At 40.1% G+C, this 19,785-nt stretch overlaps 1 protein-coding gene across 4 annotated transcripts in view; it reads right to left on the bottom strand.

The window, feature by feature from the left end:
- The window catches only part of PLCB4 (phospholipase C beta 4), a 124,293-nt gene extending 106,203 nt beyond the window's left edge, over positions 1 to 18,090 (bottom strand). For all 4 annotated transcript variants that reach the window (XM_088531291.1, XM_088531293.1, XM_088531292.1 and 1 more), the window contains exon 1: positions 18,029 to 18,090. The gene's annotated coding sequence lies outside the window, so the exon portion shown is untranslated. The remainder of the gene's footprint in view (positions 1 to 18,028) is intronic.
- Between the last annotated feature and the right edge of the window lie 1,695 nt (positions 18,091 to 19,785).

The raw sequence follows: 19,785 nt of genomic DNA, 5'->3' as shown, positions 1-19,785 counted from the left end.
AATACATTATTTATTGAAAACTAACCGAACAGATTTCTGAGGAATAGGAAAGAACAAAATAAATGTAAAGACGGAAAAAAACACAAATTAGAAGAAGAGAAAATATTAGACAATGCTAATAATTTCCAGGAGACTTGCTCCACCTGAATTATATAACATTTCAATCTTACTTTTTTCATACATTGCCCATACTACTCATTTATATGCTAACATCTATATAAGCAGCTTCTTGAAGGCAAAACTTGCAGCAGGAAGAATCAATGCCTTTCTAAGTTAGAAAAGCACCATTTCAGATTTTTATCTTAACTATCACCATATTGTGACAGATGAGATATAGCAGAAAAAAAATCTTTCAGTCTCTTGAGGATTTACAATTCAAATCTGGTGCAGTCATAAACTATAGACTGCAGTTCATTACAGATGATCGCAAAGCTAGAAAAGCACAACCCTCTCCCAGACAAGAAAAATGATTTAGGAAAGTTACTTTATTAAACACCAGTCAGATGTGGAATGCTATTTTTTTTATATACATCATGTAAATTCTAACTTCAAACTACCTAATATGACTTTGCAGCCGCTGCACTGGTGTGCTCCATTTAAGGTCACATACAGCCCGCTACACCTGGGACAAGTTTGTCCATTTACACGTAAATAATTAGTTGACCCACAGTCAACTAATCCAGTCTTGAATCTGCAGGAGTACTTCTGTAGAGGAGCACAGGGATTCAGTCACACAACAAATTTGGTGAGATGGCCCAAACCACCTCTGAGATTCAGCTAACTTGCATCCTTTCGTAAGCTCTATTGAGCCACTCATTACCTGCATCACGAGAGGTTTCGCTCCTGGCCCAAGTAATGCCTAAAATCAAAACCACATCAAAACAGACCTGGGACCCTGAAAGCCTGGTTCCCCTGCAGGTACCAGTTCCTTCCACAGGCAGAATTTCCACTGAGATTCCCAGCCCATTGCTCTAATCATCACAAATGCTTGTTAAACTTTTCCTTTTATTTGTAATATTTATAAGGTCAACTTTGCAGAGTACACTGCCACAGTACCCACCAAATTCTTCCTAGGGCAGCCTAGGGCAGCTCTTTCCAGGTATAACGAATACATTTTTGTTTCTTGTCATCATGTGATTTATCCCAACCTGTTTTGAGAATTATCCCAACAGAAATATCCAGCAAGTTTGCCTTGTTGTACAAGTTCAAGATTAAATAGCCATCCTACTTCTGCTTAATTTTAGTATCCAGGTAGTAGAATTACCATTTCTAATACATCATTCAAAGCAAAATTCATGTCTGTTATTTTGGATCTGTAACATTTCAAATTAATTTGTGTGTTTCTCAGTCATTCCTTGTTCCATTTCTTTCCAATAGGTTTGGATCCAAAAACATGAGATACATTCCAAAATGTTCATTATCTGAATGCAGCAAAGGCATCAAATTCTTCTCACTCATAGTAAAAAAATTAACTTTTGCTTAGCTCTGAAATCTTCTCCATATTAACAAACCTTCATTAGATACTCACACTGCTTCATTAGAAACTCCTACAGAAAGGACCACAGACTTACTGGTATCACAAAATACTTCTCAAAAAATAAAGCTGCTTTAATGAGAAAAAAGATAGCTCTCTGTTTGCCTGCAAACACAGATCATTTAGTAGAACAGTCATGGCATGGAAATACGACTTCAGTTCTAACTTTACAGGCATCAAGTCCCCCTTTCCTATTTGTAGCGATCCCTTAAAATAGGGAGAGCAACACGGTTAGACTGGCAGATTTAAAAGGACAGATTAAAATAAGCATGAAAATGTTATCAAGTACAGTGGCATAATCAAAGCGTGGGTCACAGTCATGCAAAATTTGACCAGTGGTGACCTACAATTATGAAGAACAAACACTAGCTGCATTTTCATCTGATTTTCATCAGCATAAACTTTTGCTCTCCTCTACATGCCTTGAGAACTTAGCAAGTATAGCTTTCACTACTAGATAAAATCTCAGCTTTTGTGTAGCTTTACTCAAATTATTTGTCCCTATAAAATGAGTAGGCTTTTCTAAATCCTACATTTAATGCCCAAAAGGCCCAAAGCAATCAAAAAGATTTATCTTCTGATGTGCTGCCAACAATGTTCCAAATGGCCTCCCTCTTAATAGCCTTTTTATGATTTTTTCATAACTTGTTTTATTCAACTTACAAAAATGGTTTCTAACTACCCAATGATTTCATGAGATAACGATATGATATTTTTAAGTGAAAAGCAATGGTTTCTAAAGGATTTAGAATATTGCGAGTCCTGAGCAAAGGGACACAAACGTTATTGTAATGTGTAAATCATATTTATTACTATCAAGTCAATAAATATCTAATTTCAGGCATTTTGCTAATCTTTGAATGTGGATATATAACAGCTTCTGCATATTTTGTTGCATTAAATAATAAACGTACCTTTTAAGATTGAAAACAGCATATTTTACGGAACCAAACAGATGCAACTCACATCTTTTGAACGTGTCGTTGGGAGAAAATGGTATGAGAGCACGTCTTCCCTCTAAAAAAAATCACCAAGTTCTAAGACCGGAGGAGACTCGAAAGTTAGCTACTCCATTATCCCACCCCAGGAATGGTCAAGCCCATTTTTTTGACAAGACACGAGCTCAACCTGTGCATGAAGATCTTCCGTGCTGGACTACCTACAAGCTCTGCAGACAGCCTATTGACATTCTTCACTACTTCTTACCCTTCAAATCTTTTGCTTAATTTAAGTATTTTTTACTTCAGCAATATCGGTATTTCTTGTTTTACCACCATGGAAAACAGATTTTTTCCTTCTCTCTTTGCAGAAACCTGAGTATTTAAAACCAATAGGTCACTGATAAACAATTTTCAAATGGTCATGTTCAGAGACTAATCTGGGCATGAGTTGCTCAGTTGATAAAATTATATAATGTTAAGGACAATTACTCAGAGAAGTAGTTGGCAACATGCTCATCCCATGTAGCCCGCTACCATGTTCAAGACAGGCAGCTTCTTCACTTACCGCATAGCTTCACTGCCATTTTAAGGAAAATAAACGTTAAAATTTATAGAGACAATTTTAAAAATCAATTGGGAACTTGGAAGAAGCTTACAAAAAGCAGGGAAACACAGCAGTAAAGACAACGTGTCAAAGTTCATTTAAATACTTGGCATAATACACCGAGTCTTCACATCTGCACATTTGTTCTCGGGCACTGGCATCGTATCAGAGTAACATCTAAAAGTGAGTGACCCTTTGGAGCTCCCAGACACAGCGTAGACCTTCAAAATCACATCCCAGAGTAAAACAGACACCTGGACCAGTCTGGCAACCTTTGAGTTACCCCGCAGCAAAAACATAGAGGGAGATGCCAAACTGGACGTGGTCTGTTTGAGCTCGCAAAGGTACAAGTGTCTTGCACAAAATAACAAACATGATGCCTCACAGAGGTCTTGGGTAGGAGAATACTGGGAACACCTGTACTGATGGAGAACGAGCAGTCGTCACTTGGTCTTCCATGAACTGTGTTTCCAACAAATAGCAAAACATGGACATGAATAAAATAAGCATAAAGCTGATATCTAAGGGATTGGTGTAGGTTTGCAGCTTTGGCCATTAAAGAAAAGGACAGTTACGAGGCAAAGCTCAGGGAGGGGAAACCTAAGAGAACAAAAAACAAGGTGGAACAGAATCTAAGGATATTCATTAATGACTCAATAATGTCTATTTTTAGTGTTTGATATTTTCTGCTTTAAATGACCCACACTTTTGAATGACAAATTTGAAGAACTTTGAAGACAACTTTTTTTTTATGCTTCCATCTCAACTAAACCATCTCTTCCATCTCTAACTGCTTCCATCTCTAACTAAATACGCTGCTGGTTGGTGCTGCACTTTACAGGATTCATGCTACAGATTTGAAAGAGAGAGAAAAGAGGAAATGAACATACTTGCCTACCAAGTATTTATTGCTCCTCAAAAGATACCTTTCCCTCAGCAATTTCAGAGTATGCACAAGGAGGATGTTAAAAGAAAAAGGTGGCACTAGAAAACAAGCTGTAATGAGTGCTTCTAATTGATGACTGAATGCAATTAAAAAGCCAATTAACAATTGGAATTTCAAAGCTTTACTATTTCTAGACTAAAAGATTGAGATCACTCCATCTTTTCTCTTAAGTCATTCCCTAATCAGTCCCATCTCTTCTCCTTTGGAGGGCATCACCAAGGACAATACTTGCTTTGAAGTCCTGTGTCCAAGACCAGATACTCTACGGAAACAAATCCTTCCCAGATTCTTGTAACCGTATGCAATGAGCAAACTCACAAATTCCAGTAATTATCAGTTATCCAGAAGTTGGGAGGGGGGAAGGGGGAGCATGGAAGGGGGAGGATATAGTAAAAAAAAAAAAAAAAAAAAGGCATAGTTAATACTGGACTTGCATTATTAGGCTCTGTCTCAATTTCTTGAAGAAGCCTAGAGAAGCTACATTCCCTTCAGGCCCTTTGAAAACCCAGCAGTAGACATTAATTTAAAATTCTGGCAAATTAACAGTACTTCAAATGATTTTTTTTTTCTGAAATACAAGATGTAATTAAAAATACTGATTTCCAGTACGACCTATAATCCAGAATTCAGTGCATGCTGGCTGTGTCAGAATTGACAAAATGTGTTCACTGCGGCAAGACACCGAACAGCACATGCCGGACCAGTGCACAGAAGGCATCTTGAAAAGCCAGTATCTCTATCTCTGCAACTTAATCAAGAATACTTTGCTTAAGGAATAAACTGTTACAAATTTGACAATAAACTAGTAAACCTAGTTACACAATTCTGAAATACTTCTCCCTTCTATGTTTAGTCTGTTTTGAAATTAATTATATTCACACACATACAAATATATATACATAAATATATTTTGAACTGAATTCTTTATGAACTGCAAAATATACTTACAGTCAGCTTGGAGCCAGACTGCTGCATTGAGCTATTTAAAATATAAAACAAAGCGCCAAAGCACTTTTCCATCCCAGTCCTTATTACCATGCACTGAAATAAATTACAGTATTTGGATAAGGTTTACCACCTAAAATTTTCAATCCAGCCTTGATTATGGAAATGCAAGGAATTAAGGAAGCATGGGAGCACACTGGCCTCTCCAGACAGACCTACACACAGGCCACCTGCACAGAGATGTGATTGGCAAGGCCCAACTCTGACCCAAACGCTATGACTTGCTAATGTTATAAAAGGGCAACTGCACACATTAAATGTCTGATTTCGCATTATTATTTTTTTTTTTACTCATGCAGGTATTTATGAGAATGATACTGTTGAATGTGGCCTTCATTCTCTGAAGATTCATACAGCGGTCTTTGAAACACTGATAAAATAGAAGAAAGGCAACCAGCAACAGTTATCTACAATTTTCTCTTGACTGTCACAGCCAATACAAACCAAACACTACTCCTGCTGTCTTAGGCTTAAAGCATAAGGCTTTTTGTGGGTTTTGTTTGTTTTTGGCTAGTCTAGAACGCCAAAGAAGGTGGCTAGAGTTAAGGACATCAGTTTGCTTCAGCTCATACATTCGCCAGTGCTTTTACACATTTTACATTTAGATTTACTTGGTAGCTCTTGTGAAATTTATGAGTTAAACTATTCAAAAGTTTTTCTAGGATTAAGAAGAAACTATTGAGCAAAACCAGAACCCCCTTGACCAAATTCCTTTTCCTGTTAGCTTAAACTGGCCACATCCCAAAACTTCTTGTGATTTAAATAACTTACATTCAACCATTGAGAATGTTCCTCTACCTTACATACAAACTCTTTTTAGGAATTTCAAGGGGAAATTAAAGTGCACTTCTACTGTCTACTCTACTGTCTCTGACAGTGGCATGTATTTCAGAGAAATCTCAATGTAAAACTGAAAATCACAGGGAAAGATAATCACACTCATTTGCTAACATAACAGAGAACTCTACATAGTAAGATTTTTAAAAGTGTAATGACTATGCAAAAATTAAGATTCATACAATCACTTCAGTTTAATTACTCTCCCCAGAGAATATCACTTGCCTACTCAGTGCCAGCTACACTCCCTGACTCACAGTTTCAGCACTGACGTAAGGTGGGTGATCTCTCTCTTTCTGTGAGATGAGGAAAGCCCGTATTACAGAACGTAAAATAACATGACGCAGGGAAGGTGACAAATCTAGGTTTACTAAACCTTGAATTAAGCCAAACGCCATTTAACTCAAACTCCTTCTGGAACGCTGCCAGCTAACTAGTATCAAGGGATACTTTAGAGCAACATATTCCACATGCAAAAGAGCCAAGAGAATATGTTAAAGAAATTAAATCATTCTGTTCCACTGCCGAGCACTCGTGGAAGGCTGAGCTGAGGCTGGTAATTAGCTAATTTGCATGGGCTCTGTGCAGAGCTGTCGTTAAAACAATCCCATCAGCGAAACCTTTAAGGGCAAGACTGCCAGCCTGCCCGGCTGGCTAGCTTGCACGTCTTGTCATCCCTCTAACTGAGGGTAGAGGAGCCATTTTTAGCTTTGCAAGGAAGAATGGGTGGGTAAGACTCTTCTGAAAATAGCTACATCTGCAGATTTACAGTTAAATGGGTAATTTCCTCACAAAGGGTCTAATCAGACTCCCATTTAAGTGAACTGCAAAACTCAAATCAAGAGATGCAATGAATCCTACCCTCATTTTAAAGACCATGTAGGAAAACAGTCATTGTTCTTGGGTGTATCCAACTATCGGCATGATCCAGACCAGGAAAAGAACGAGGGCAGTCCAAGCTAGGCTCAGGAGGAGATCTGTTTTACCTGTTGTGTAGTGACCCGTAGCCTCTGCAGATGCTGCGACAGCACTTGGAAACACAGACTCTCTACTTATCTATGATCTGTGTGTTCGTGCAACCTCACTTTCAGGGAAGGCAATTTCAGCCCCCAAACGAAGCAGCATGCCCTGCAAGGTGAAAAGCTTTTCCTGGAGGAAAGCAGTCGGGAGCATGTGTGTCCTCAGACGTGTGCCTGGGTCTGAGCAGCTGAGCTTCTAGTGCTTACAGCTTACAGTGCTGAGGACCAGGTCTCTCATCCTCACTTCTCCATCATTCCTTAACGCAGCGCAAGGCTTCCAGGCAGCACTTTAACTACCGAGCCCATGGTCCTCGCAGGGTTTGGCAGGCTGACCTGAACAGATCTGCCTCCTGAACACTTGGAGTTCAAAGCGATTTTTCATGTGCTTCCCTGCTCCGCTCCTCCAGAATCACCCTGTTGTTTGACTTTGCTCAATTATCCACATGGGAAAAAAAGAAAGTGAACCTGCAGTCAACAGACCTCTTGCAGATCAATCGTTACTCTTGTATTTTCTTTTAAAAGAAATGGGAGGTTGAAGTCAAATCACCCTCTTCATTCAATTTTGAAAAATGAAGTAATGTTTTGTAGACATTTCTGGAAGGTGGCAAATTGCTGTCTATACAGATTTTCAAATGTTGCAGATGAGGGTTTTAATTTGAAATACAACGACCTTTCCTGTCTTCCCAAGCTGTAATTTTCCAGTTTTATGCAATCTCCTTCACAGATTTACAGCAGAAAAATCCTGGTAAGGCAAGCCTGAATTCTTAGCTACAATAGCCCATATTCAACATAGAAAAGGATGACAGTTATAATTTCTTCTTCTTTTATATATTATTAGTGTTCTGTACATGTCTCTCCAATGATTACAGGATAACATACCCATATGTTGATCAACTCTACAGATGCAACATACATTTCAGCAGGAATACTTCCTGATGATGTAGCTTTTTATCATCGTACTGCCCTGAAAGCTGTTTTCAAAGCTACACAAATATTATGTTCTATCTACTATGCAAACATCTATTTTGGAATCTTGACAACAAGAAACTGATTTTTAATGCTTCAACAACATTTGCAAGTTGGAAAAAATAAAGAAAGAAACGTTCTGCGTCAACAGGATCCTCCTCTTCATGGAAATTAAATGCCAAAAATAAATATGGAATTCCCTCATGTGGCCTTGCTGTTTTCTTCATTTCTTTCCCATAGACTTCAAAAACAGAGGTCTACACTGAGATTTTAAAGGGAAATACATAAAAAAATACATTAGAGAAGGAAGAAAATTCCACATATTCTTCATATTTCTACTACATTTTAGCACTCAAATTATCTACACGAGGTACATAGATAAAGTGAATATAGCATTTTAAGTAAGTAATGAAGCAATTTAAGCATATATCATCCAGTATATTCTACTGAACATAACTGTAAAGAAAACATAAGCTTCCAGACACAGAAGTCATATTTTTAGGACTGAAATAGCAACGTTGAAGCTAAACATAGATTATATTTGAGCTTTTTTGCCATTGATCACTTGTTGATTTGCTTGATAATGCTTGCAGCCACATTGCATGGTCCCTAGGGTGAGGAAAGCAATTCTGAGGAGCAAGCACGGCAGCAGTACAAAGGAAATTGGCTCAATTGCCAGACCCTACTATGATAAGACTACAATTACAACTCATACTATTTTTGATTCATTATTATCGAGCTTCCCTTGGTAAGGCAGCTCTCCTCCATCTATCAGCTCTGTGCCTCATGGAGCACAGAGCTCCTTGCCCACTCTGAGCCTTTCACACTCTCCACAAGACCTCTTCTTTTCTGCTCCTTCTTTTCTCTGTTTGGACATCCTGCAGCTCCTCACAGCTGCTTTTGGTTGAATTGGTGAGCTCTGCTCTGCTGTGATTTAAACTACTCTCCCTTTCCCAGCTCTTCCTCCATCTCATTTCTCTTCCTTTATCATCACACTTGATCATACCTCATCGGTTCCAAATCTGATCATCTTCTCCAAATACAACATTCTTGACCTTCAAATTCTGACTACAGTGCTCCCACTTGTTATCTTTAAATTAATTTAAAACTATCTCTCAGGGGAAGAAGTCCCTCTCATGGCCAAGGCCTGTGAAGATTCAGGTCAGGTTCAATTTTACACTTGAACTTTGAAAACAGACCCACCGAGACCCCAGGCAACGTTGTTTAGGCCACAGTTCTACAGCGGAAAGACAGGCATGTATCATCTTCCTGCCTCTACTGTAGTATTATGATGATAAAAAAAAAGAAAGATAGAGGTTGGAGCATGCTCACTACTCACTGATTCAAATCTTTCGTGAATTTGGTGGCAAAATTCTACTGAATATACAAGAAGCAGTCTTTTAAAGCCTTTGACTTCACCAAACCTGGAAGAATTTTCATGAAGAAATGGATGTAACTTACTCAAATGCAAATATTTTAACTATCTTATAGAGCATAAACTCTAAGAGCAAAGAATCATTCATTCTGCACATCATAGAGCACTAGAAATGGTCGCAATGCAGGAAAAATTATAATGGTAACCTTTTTGCTACTTCAGGGGAAGTTTCCTACAGAAGCATAACCATTATTTGTACATTGAAGAACACTGAAAAAAAAACAACTTTTTTGGCCTGCCACCACATCGAAACGCAAATCAAACAACACTTGATTAAAAATATTTCTTACTTAAGAGTATGTAAATATCTGCTGACCTTTTAATATTTTGGCAGCTTTAGTCACACGGGCAATTTTAAAATCTTGGACAAAGCAAATTACTTAGCCCTAAAAGTGAAAAGCAAACAGCCGGTACTATGGTGGCATAGCAAAGTTAATCAGCTAAACTGAGAATCTCATGTATCAACTTACAGGGCCCAGCTCTGAAAAGATGGGATGGCTGGAGAGCGTGGGAAAAATGTTTCCATGTTGGCTGCACCTGCAAAACTCTGCACACAGGCGCTCATGCTGAGGGTAAACAAGTAGTCAGTCATGAAACTATGTGCAGAATGTGCTCTAACAAACGTCCACTTTCACGTATAAATGTAGGAATTGAAGGGCATAATGTCCCTGCGTAAAAGACACCAGAAATCTTCTCATTCCTACACCCTTAACAATTTAACATCAACCTTATTCCTGCCAGACAAGGTCTGACAGAGCTACAGATTGATGCAGATGATCTGATGTTCCTTTTTATTTTATTCATCTGACCTTCCAACACCATTTTCGTGTGGTGTTGTACAGATGATACCCGTACAAAATATCTATCTCCTGCTTCTTAGGGAAATCATATTTTAAAAAATAAAAATAAAAACATAGAGTTTTGCAAGCCTGGCCTTGGGGGTTCTGGTACTATATGTTTGTTCAGGGAAGTGGGAAGGTCTTTTTTAACATCGGTGGTCCCTAATAGATGAGGTGCCTTCAACTAGTAGACAGGCCATCACTGGACATGCAAGGATATGCAAGGCTCTGGCGCTACTACTCACTGGTACAACAGGCAAAGAGAATTGAAAAAGGGACGGTTCAGGAGAAGATGAAGTGGAAAGAGTAATCTGACCTTGTTCTTCCAGGAAAACTTGACAAGACAACAATACCAAAAAAGATGCTATACTCTCAATGATCAGTAATTCTTAACTCTGTACTTGCTAGGCCGCTACTTTATATTTAGTTAAGTAAACTTTGCACTTGGTCAAATAAACTCAGCATCCCTAAACATGTTATGCTGGCGACACACCATGTCAAAAAGCAACAGTTTGGAGAGGAATGTAGATGGATGGGAAAATCCCTGGATAGGAAACGTCAGTCAATTATGCAACAACCACAGGACTTAGCAGCAATGAAAAATTATATTCCTGAAAGAATGTGCTTAAAAACATACAGAGAAATATTCGCTCTATCATTTTCCTCTGCCTTGTGTTTCCTCTGTCAATTTACCAAAGGCACTTCAACACCCTGCTAGGTTATTGAACACTGTGCTGCCCCTTACTCTCTCGCAGGAAATAACACGGACGGTGCTGCCGTCTGTAACAGCATTGCCCAAGCTGCATTTCCCATGTGGAGATTCATGAAACTGGCACAAACCCACTGCAGAGCTGCAAAAGAATGCCCTGCTTTATAGGAGCTAATCCTGAAGAGGTCTTTCCCCTTTTCCTCGGCCAAGCACTGCACAAAAACGTCAGCCCTGCTGGCAATGGACTGTCATGTATCTCGCATTCCTGCTTAAGCAGTCGTATAGCATGCTTTTGTATATGTCGAGAGGCAGATTTTCAAGGCTGCTCAACCCTTGAAGCTTCAAGAGGAGCTTTCCCTCCTTTTTAGGCTCATGAGTGAAGTGCCTGGATTTTCAAGTGCTGGGCGCCCGGTGAGAACAAGGAGTCCTGTTCACATCACTTGGGCAGCGAGCAGCCATCTCTCAGAGGACGTTATCAAAAGCTGTTCCAACTTTGTTCTCTTCCACAGTATTGCTGCCTAATGGTACCAAACATTTCCTGCAAAATAAAGATAGGCTTATTTAATTTTTTCAAAATAATCAATTTGAAAAACTGGGACAGAGAACATGTGGAATGTATTAACTTGTCCTGATTTCCAGGAGGTGCTGTCAGTTGGTCGGTACGAGACTAGGCCATTCGCCTGCTGGGTCAGCTTTGCGTTTCAGGAATTTAGAAACTGGCCGGGGGATGGAGGGAATGGAAGAAAAAAAAATCCTTTTCTGATTCTTCACTTTAATTTCTAAAATCTAAATTCCCTAAAAAAATAAATACATTTAGTTGATTTGGTGAGACATAAAAGCAAATTTATATGGTCTGGCGTTTCCCAGAACAAAATAGAAAGGTGACTGAAAAGAGCTACTTCTGCTACAAACACAACTTATCAGCAGTGAAATGAAACAAAGCGAACCCTTAACTGAAGAAGCAAGTACAAGCCTAAACTACACTAAAATATCATGCATTTCCCATTATTATTTATTTTGGCAGTAAAGCACAGGGTCTGCTCTTGGAGAATGATCAGTTACTCCTCCTGCCCACTGGATGCCTACAAAACCTGCACAGAGATATCATAAGGCAGTGTTACGGGAAGCCTATGGTTAGAGCATAGTAGATGCTCAAGATGCTCATTGTTCTCTTTTTAGCAATTTTCTGAGAAAAAAAAGATAAAGCAGAGACCCTGTTCCCCATCATTACCATTATTCTCAATACATTCCTCGATATGTGTGCACGCACACAAGCACACAACTCTTTTTAGTCAACAGTGCTCCAGAAGCAAGAACAGGCTTAAGAGTGAAAGTGAATTCAACTTAAATGTAAAATTTTAAGACTTTGCCACTTTTTTTTTCTGAACAATCTCCTTTCCCGACATTTTTCAGCTCACATTTGAAAAACGGGCTACCTCTAAGTATTGCTGGTTGGCTTTCATTTTTGGTAAGCTTAGGTTTACAAGCACCCTCTGAGCACAGCAAACCCAGGGAAGCAGCGCTGCTCGGAGAGCCTGCTCCCCACGCCACCGAAGTGCTCATTGCAGCGCCCGACACTCCTTGCCAGGAGCCTCTCCACAGCAAAGGAGCATTTTCATCTTCAGAAAACTGCAAGCGAGGGTAGAAAATTTTTAAGGGTCAGATGTTAGTTTTAGATTATGCCCTTATTAAACTTATAACATTTCCATTTTCTGACTTATCTGTTTCTTGTCTTTCTCCTATGATCCTTCAGGGCAACTCCTAGGTTTCAAAAAACTCAATAGAGCTTTAAACTACTATTTTGATACTCATGCATTGCAAATACACTCACAGTGAAACCTAGGCATCACCCTTAAGAAGAGAGGCAATGAAGAAGGCAGCAAATGCCAGACAGTTCAACAAGGTAACAGGAGAATACACAACATACACAAGTAAAGAGAACAGCAGCCAAAACCAAAACGGGGTGGGAATGAGATGTCAGTGTCTGAAATCATCACTTACAGTGCTGAGATAATCAGCAGGCAAACCACCGCGCTGCAAAAGCATTACTGCAGCCCAAATGCAGCACGCAAAGGCAAGCTGCAGCCCGCTGGGAAAACGGGCCTCTGTTTTTACCACGAAAAGAGAGCTTGCAGTGCCCTCCGTGCTGCAGACACAGGAAGGCCGCCCTTCTCCCGCTGCCTCCTAACGGAGCAGCCTCGTTTGTGGGCGCACTCACCCGCTGCTCCTCTGCGCCATGGCTGATCGCCATGGAAACCTCGGCGGGCCCGGCCGCCTCCTCGGACGGATCCGCTCGCAGGTAGCCCCAGGAAAGGTCCCTCCGGCACCTCCTGTCTGCGCGCAGTCACCCCGGGGGCACAACCGAGGAGTTGAAATTCCAGTGACTGCTACTACACAGGGCTTCCACTTGCAGAACAGGCTCGCTTTCACTCCGAACATACACAAATTAAAATTACCCCCCCCCCCCCCAGTTAATGCTCAGATAGAGAGATTTATTTAGGGATTACCCTCTTCTACAGTAAGCTGTAGATGAAAAAAAAATTTGCATCTGAACAGAAGGTTAGGCATGCACTGCGTATCTGCATAGCATTATTCCACTGGAAGCACGGAGCAGGGCACAGCAAAGAGGCTTTCTTAATAAAATACTTACTTTTAACTTTATTATTATTTCTATTACTTCGGTGGGTCAATAAGGAAATACCTGTTTTAAATGGCATGCAGCCCTATGGGTCATGGTGGTTTCTTCTTCCTTTGCCATGCCGATGCAACCTCTTTTCATGATTCACGTTGCCAGAATGATGTCAAGGTAGTTAAATTATCTCAGAGATGTTTTACCTTGCAAACAGGTCTTCTGCAAATTATTTTTTTACGGAGTTAAGCTGACGGGCTACGACACAGAGATGCACCAAGTGTCAGGAATGCCTAACTAAACTCTGAGTTCATCCTCTCCAACAAGCAAAGCCAACAGTGAGGCTGTGTACTGGTGTCCTGACACCAAAGTTCTGGGGAAGCCAGTGGGAATTCGTAAAAATCTTGTAATAACAGCATAGCACCTGCTTTACAAGCACACATCTTAGGAGGGCACGGCAGGATCTCACTATGGAGGGACCAGAAACCTTGTCCTTGTGCTCAAAACTGACTGCAGGGACGGAGCAAGAACAGAGTATGGAGCATATCAAACAGAGCTAGTCCAACATGAAAAAAGAGAAAAGCAAATGCTAGACACAGGTGCCTTCTGCTCTCTGGGAGTTCACTGTGGTTTGGTCCCTCCTTACACTTGCTAGCCATGTAACATTACCTGTGCAATTTTGACTTCTGCCTGGAAAAAAAAAGAGGGAGCAGCAAAATACTGCATTTTAACTGTAAAAAGAAGCTTCCATCCAATAACACTATGATCATAGAAGGCTGGATCAAAGACCCTATCACCAGTGGTGTCCAAGAGATGATACCTAGCGGGCCCACATTTGTTCTCTAGCTACATTTCTTCAGAATATTCCTTTGCAATTTGGTGCTCAGAAACTTTAAGCCTGATGTGAAGTTTGTATCTTTAAGAGCTTTTTTTTCTTTTCTTTCATGAATGTACATAATCAGTTTTATAAATTCACACAAGCAAGCTCTAAACAACGTGAAACTAAGCTAACAGATATATAGCCTAATCTCCAAGTCAAAATTCCACTCCTGGAATCCAAGTGTGAATGGTTGAGGAGACACAGCCGCTAGCTTCCTGTCTACTCCTATCTCAGTATCTTTTCCTCCAAGAGACTCCTCATTCTTATAACTACCTCAAAACTATAGAACCACAGGGCAACATGAGGATTATAAAAATTTCCAGCCAAAAGAATGACTCAGTAAATTAGATTAGAACTATAGCAATAAATGGTTACTTGTGTTTTGTTTTTGTTTTTTTTTCCTCAAAGTTCTGCAAATCTGGTCCACCTTCCTTATCTCTGACTGCTGCCTATGAGAGTAAGAAGATATGAAGTCTGGATAATGCCGTATCTAAGATGAAGGAGAAATCGGTTGGTTATTTCTCTCCAGGAGACTTTTATGAAATATTTAGTTTTTACTAATTCAGCAAACAGAACACAAAATGCCTGATGTACTTCAAAAAGAAAGAAAGAACAAGTAATCTTTCTGTAGTGGCCAATGTTAAATTTCACAAAGGAGGTCTTTAAGTTTTCATAGAAAACCACACGCCATTGCTTCTGTTACTGACCCCCGCCACAATTAAATGCCTTATTCTGGTGTCAGAACAATTTACTGCAACCAACAGAACCAGCGAGGAGAGAAAGAAAAGACACAAGAGATGACCGAATGTCCAAGCATCTATGAAAGAGATTGAGAACCGAACCAGGCAGCAGCTGACGGAAAGGTGCCGAACACAGGCCTCCTCGGGCAGAGCTCGGGCTGCTGCACCAGCCTGACATTGCTAGGCAGCAGCACCAACCATGTAGCTACACGAGCAGTTTGCTAATTGCTGTAAAGTCACCGTGTCATTTAATAAGACAAAAAACATCAGACATAGCAACAGCTGAAATTAGATGCTTTAAACAAACTTAATTTTTTTCTTAGAATTGCTTATTATATAGCAGTCCTTGTTCCCATTATTTCCATCAAGCTGCTCTGCTAAACAAATCTGTACCACTGTGTAATCTTGTGCACTTAGCGAAAAGAAAGTTTACTAGTATATATGTTACAAGGACTGAATCTCATTTGCAGGTTTTCATACTTTCAATATTCTTGTGGAAAAATCTATTCAGAAAACTATTTCAGAAAGTTTCGAACGGGTTGCCAAGCTAAACATAAAATAATCAGAACCAACAAAGCCATCGTAGGCTTAATTACAAAATGCAAATGCAGTTGATGAAGATGAATCTTCATGGATCACGGCATTCTTGTTAGAGAACACTGAACCAGTTTTTTTGTTTTGTTTTGTTTCGCTTTTTTATTACCTACTTGCATTTGTTAGAAAGTATTTTAATTTAAAAAATAAGTCCAAGCGTAACGTAATTGCTTTTGGTATTTTGAATCGTAAGTATTTAGGGGCACATTATAATTTAGGAAAGACATGTGTCTGCATGCATCCATCTATACCAGAAGCCCACTGCACCTTATTAACATGAGCACTGTCTACATTCCAGAAGAGCTAGATGCTGTTTTCATCCCAAAGCCCAACACTAGGTTCTCCACTTGGTTTCTGAAGAGCACACGTTCTCCTTGGCTCCACACAAATGCCCAGGGAGACTCCTGGTGCTGATTGACAGTTGCCATGCTATTGCCACCTACTTCACCCCTTGGGAATACAGCATCCAGCCACAATTTCTCAAGCGCACATACGAAGAGCTTCATACGATTTTCTAAGCTCTGCCTAGCCCTAGCCAGATTTCCAGGAAAAGGATATAATTTTTCAGTTGTTCTAATCACTTTAAGCTTTTGCAATAGTATAAAGAGCTTCAATGTAAGCATTAACAGTTAAAGTCAGTTAACACTGAATCATTTGCAATAGCAAAGGGGAGAAAACCCATCGATGCCATTTGGTAAATCTTGGAGAATACGTAGCAGGGAATATGAGATCAACTTGAGTTGTTTAGTCTGGAATTGAGGCAATTTTGTAAGTGCATGAGATAATTCCACAACCTTTACCGGGCAGACCCCTCTTTTCCTTCACTATCAGGTACATGAGGACTTTCTTGCAATTAAGACATACTTCCTAAATTTTCCAGCATAATTTGATAGGCTAAACTGAGCCCCGGGGAATGGGCTTTCAGGACACACCAATGCATGCCAAGGAGTGAGACGTTCAGGTACACCACAGGATCTGTCTGATATTTCTTAGCGCAAACTTCAGGGGAACTCTGAAACAACCCTATGATCCCTTCTCTTCTAGGAGGTGGCAGTTAGGCATTATACCCTGCCTTACTAGTCCTAAAGTGAGCAGGAGGCAAGAGACTCAGTAAGGTAACAGCAAACAGAACAGTGGCGATTTGAGATATAACTCTTTGGGGATTACAGAAAAAGGATTCCTTTGGGCTTGAATTTTGACTAGCTGTCAAAATATATAATGAAAGACTGATGGAAAGATGTCTTTCTAAATCTAGGTCACTGAGCCAGTATTTGTCAGCACTCTGTAGGCTTTGCATCCTAGCAGCTCAGTCTGCTGCCAATGTTACATGCAGATTTATCTGTGACAACAGGGTTCAAAACTCAGTCATGAAGAGGTCTGATTTAGAGCGAGCAAGAATGAAATGAACATCTGGCTGATCTTTTTCTTGGCTTGGTTTTGTCATGAAAATTACTGAGGTTAGCATGAAACAAACTAGAGCTTGGCAAGTGCCAAAGATGTGTTACGTTTTTGTTGGAGTGACCTGAAATTTGGGATTCCCAAGATCTGTCTGGGCAGCCCTGCTGCACAGAACTGTGTTTCCATCACTACTTTATGAATTTTCTCTTCACAGATTGGTCATCCATATGGTCATGCACCCTGACAAAGCCCACACAAACTGGGTGTGCTCTCTTTAGAGAAATAACGATAACAACAGAATCAGAATTCACCAGCCACTATTTTTTTCTAGTGTGAACAACTTGTGCACTAAATGCTACAGTCAAACTCCACTGACAGCCAAGATGACTCCTCAGTTAAAAAGCTGTCTGGTTATTTTAAGCAATCGGTTCAGGTTATAAAGATTTCAGTGACACTACCAAGTCCCTGACCTTTCTACCCACAGCAATGACTTGTTCATGTCTCTATGGCACAGTGTGCTACCCCGGCCATGATGACACTGCTATACAAAAAGAGTATGTGTCTTTTACTTTGTTCTTAAAGACCAAAATTAGCTCCCGATCCACTTCAGTCTGGCACCACAACAGAAACCACAAGAAAGATGGTGGCAGGCTGTGATTTAAAAAAATAGCATAGGACAACACTGCTATGAAGTACTTCAGATCTAGAAATTACCTCCTAAAGCAACGGGCTCTTTGTTCTCCAATATCCTTAATCAGTTTAATTGTACCAATTGCAAGATAACTTATGTGAAGAGTAGTAACATATCCATAAACATGTAATTGATTCAAAAGGGTAATGCAACAGTGAACTGTAAGTTTAAACTCACACATTAAAGAAAAAGAAGCTGTTAAGCACCACATTCCCAAATTCTACTCCACTGTAATTTCCAATTTAAAAGCAAGTAACTTACAAAGCGGTTCTGGACTGGACGAATAAGCAGAGATCTAGTTAGATTGATGTGCTGGAAAACTCTTCCTTCTGTGAAACAATAAAACAAGGGAAGATTAGCATAAAACTGGCATTGTCTGCTGAATTTCAGTAGGGGCAAAAACACCTCTTGCACAGTCTATAATGGTATGGTATCAAGGGAAACATTTCAGCACAGAGATACTTAAAGATAAATTGTGATAACCTATAAACTATGGCTGATAGCACTGGAAGCTCTGGATGAAGCATGCCATTCCCCACTGCATTGTGCCAGGGCAGTGTTTAGCATTCAGAAAGCATCCTGGATGATTAATAATCATCACAAAGGAGCAGCTGAACAGCGCTGCCACATTTATAACTTCCCAGAATAAATGCTAGCTGATTTTAATTGTTTGCGCTTCGTGTCTCCTTTAGACGAGAAACACGAAGTCGGGAAGATTTCATGTTACAAGGAGTAACGGGCAAGCTCCAGTAACACAGGACTTGGGTACAGTGTGGGCAAGAGATGCATTAGAGAACTTGAGGACCTCCTGTGTGGTGTTCACACATGCCCATTTTTAAATTCTCCAGGCATGTAGCTGGTACAGGTTTCACCCACAAGCTGTTACAACTAAAACATTTTGGAAGAGCACAATAATATCATCTGTTTTCCCATAGCACCTCGGAGCCCTAGGCATGGGCCACATGCTATTTTGTCTGGCATTGTACCAGAACAGAATCAAACATTTCTATCCCAGACAGCTTATAACAAAACAAGTTGCTAGAGACACAGGCAGGTAAATGAAGGGACATTAAAAATGAGAGAATATTGTTCAGACAGAAGTCTTGAAACTGTGGTTTGTCTATGAAGACTTCATACACGAAACTGCACAAGAATAACGAGGTAGATACTAGATGTTACACTGGCACTTTCTGAAGTGCAAGACACAGCAAAAATCAGACTATGAAGCTCTTGAGTTGAAAATGCAAAAAGTAAACAATACGTCTTAGGTCCTGGACTGATTGGCCTGAGAAGAGCTTTCTTATTACTGAGAGACACAGAGAAGAGGTGACAGTCACTGGGAATCACAGTGATGAACCTCAAAAGTACAAAAGGGCAGTTATGTTTGATGCATAAGAAGCCAGAAGTGGGACAAGCAAACAGGGCAATGACACCATCAGAAGAGCAGGCTAAAAACTGCAGAAACATTTCAAATTGATTTGAGTGTCCTAAGACTGCATTTTTCAAGGCCAGCCTGCTACAATAACAGAAACATGAGATAATGAGAATCTGGAGAAAAGATTAGATGTATGTGCAGATAAGAGGCTTTTTCCAACAGCTGTTAAGCACCCTGCAGAATTCCCTTCATGCAACAGTCCTTATGCTGTGACCCCAGGAGATCTGAGTGACATCCAAAATTGTGGATCACAGGAATGCAATGGCAGTGCTCACAGCATTCAAGAAAGTTCATCCAGGGCAGAGGAAAGAAGCAGCAGAGGAATTTGGGGGAGAACAAGGATAACAGAGGAGGCAACTGCAGGAGTGCATGAAGGGTGATGACAGTTTTTAGCTGTATTTCTCTGTTTAAGCAAAAATTGAGGAGGAAACTGAGCAAAAACCAAGTGCCCCAACAATAGATGGAGCTAACAAGAGAAAATCTAACCTTTCAGGGGCCCATTAGAAGAGCGAATCTGAAAATCAAGGTATAAAACCCACCTTCATGTTAGTTCTTGAAATGAATGCACAAGGGAAGCCTGACA

Source organism: Tinamus guttatus, unplaced genomic scaffold (assembly GCF_059628265.1).
Source record: "Tinamus guttatus ecotype Peru unplaced genomic scaffold, ASM5962826v1 Tinamus_guttatus_pri_ptg000403l, whole genome shotgun sequence".
In the NCBI taxonomy this organism is placed as follows: Eukaryota; Metazoa; Chordata; class Aves; order Tinamiformes; family Tinamidae; genus Tinamus; species Tinamus guttatus.
The sequence above is the reverse complement of the archived record's forward strand: the minus strand, read 5'-3'. Positions and strand labels throughout refer to the sequence as shown.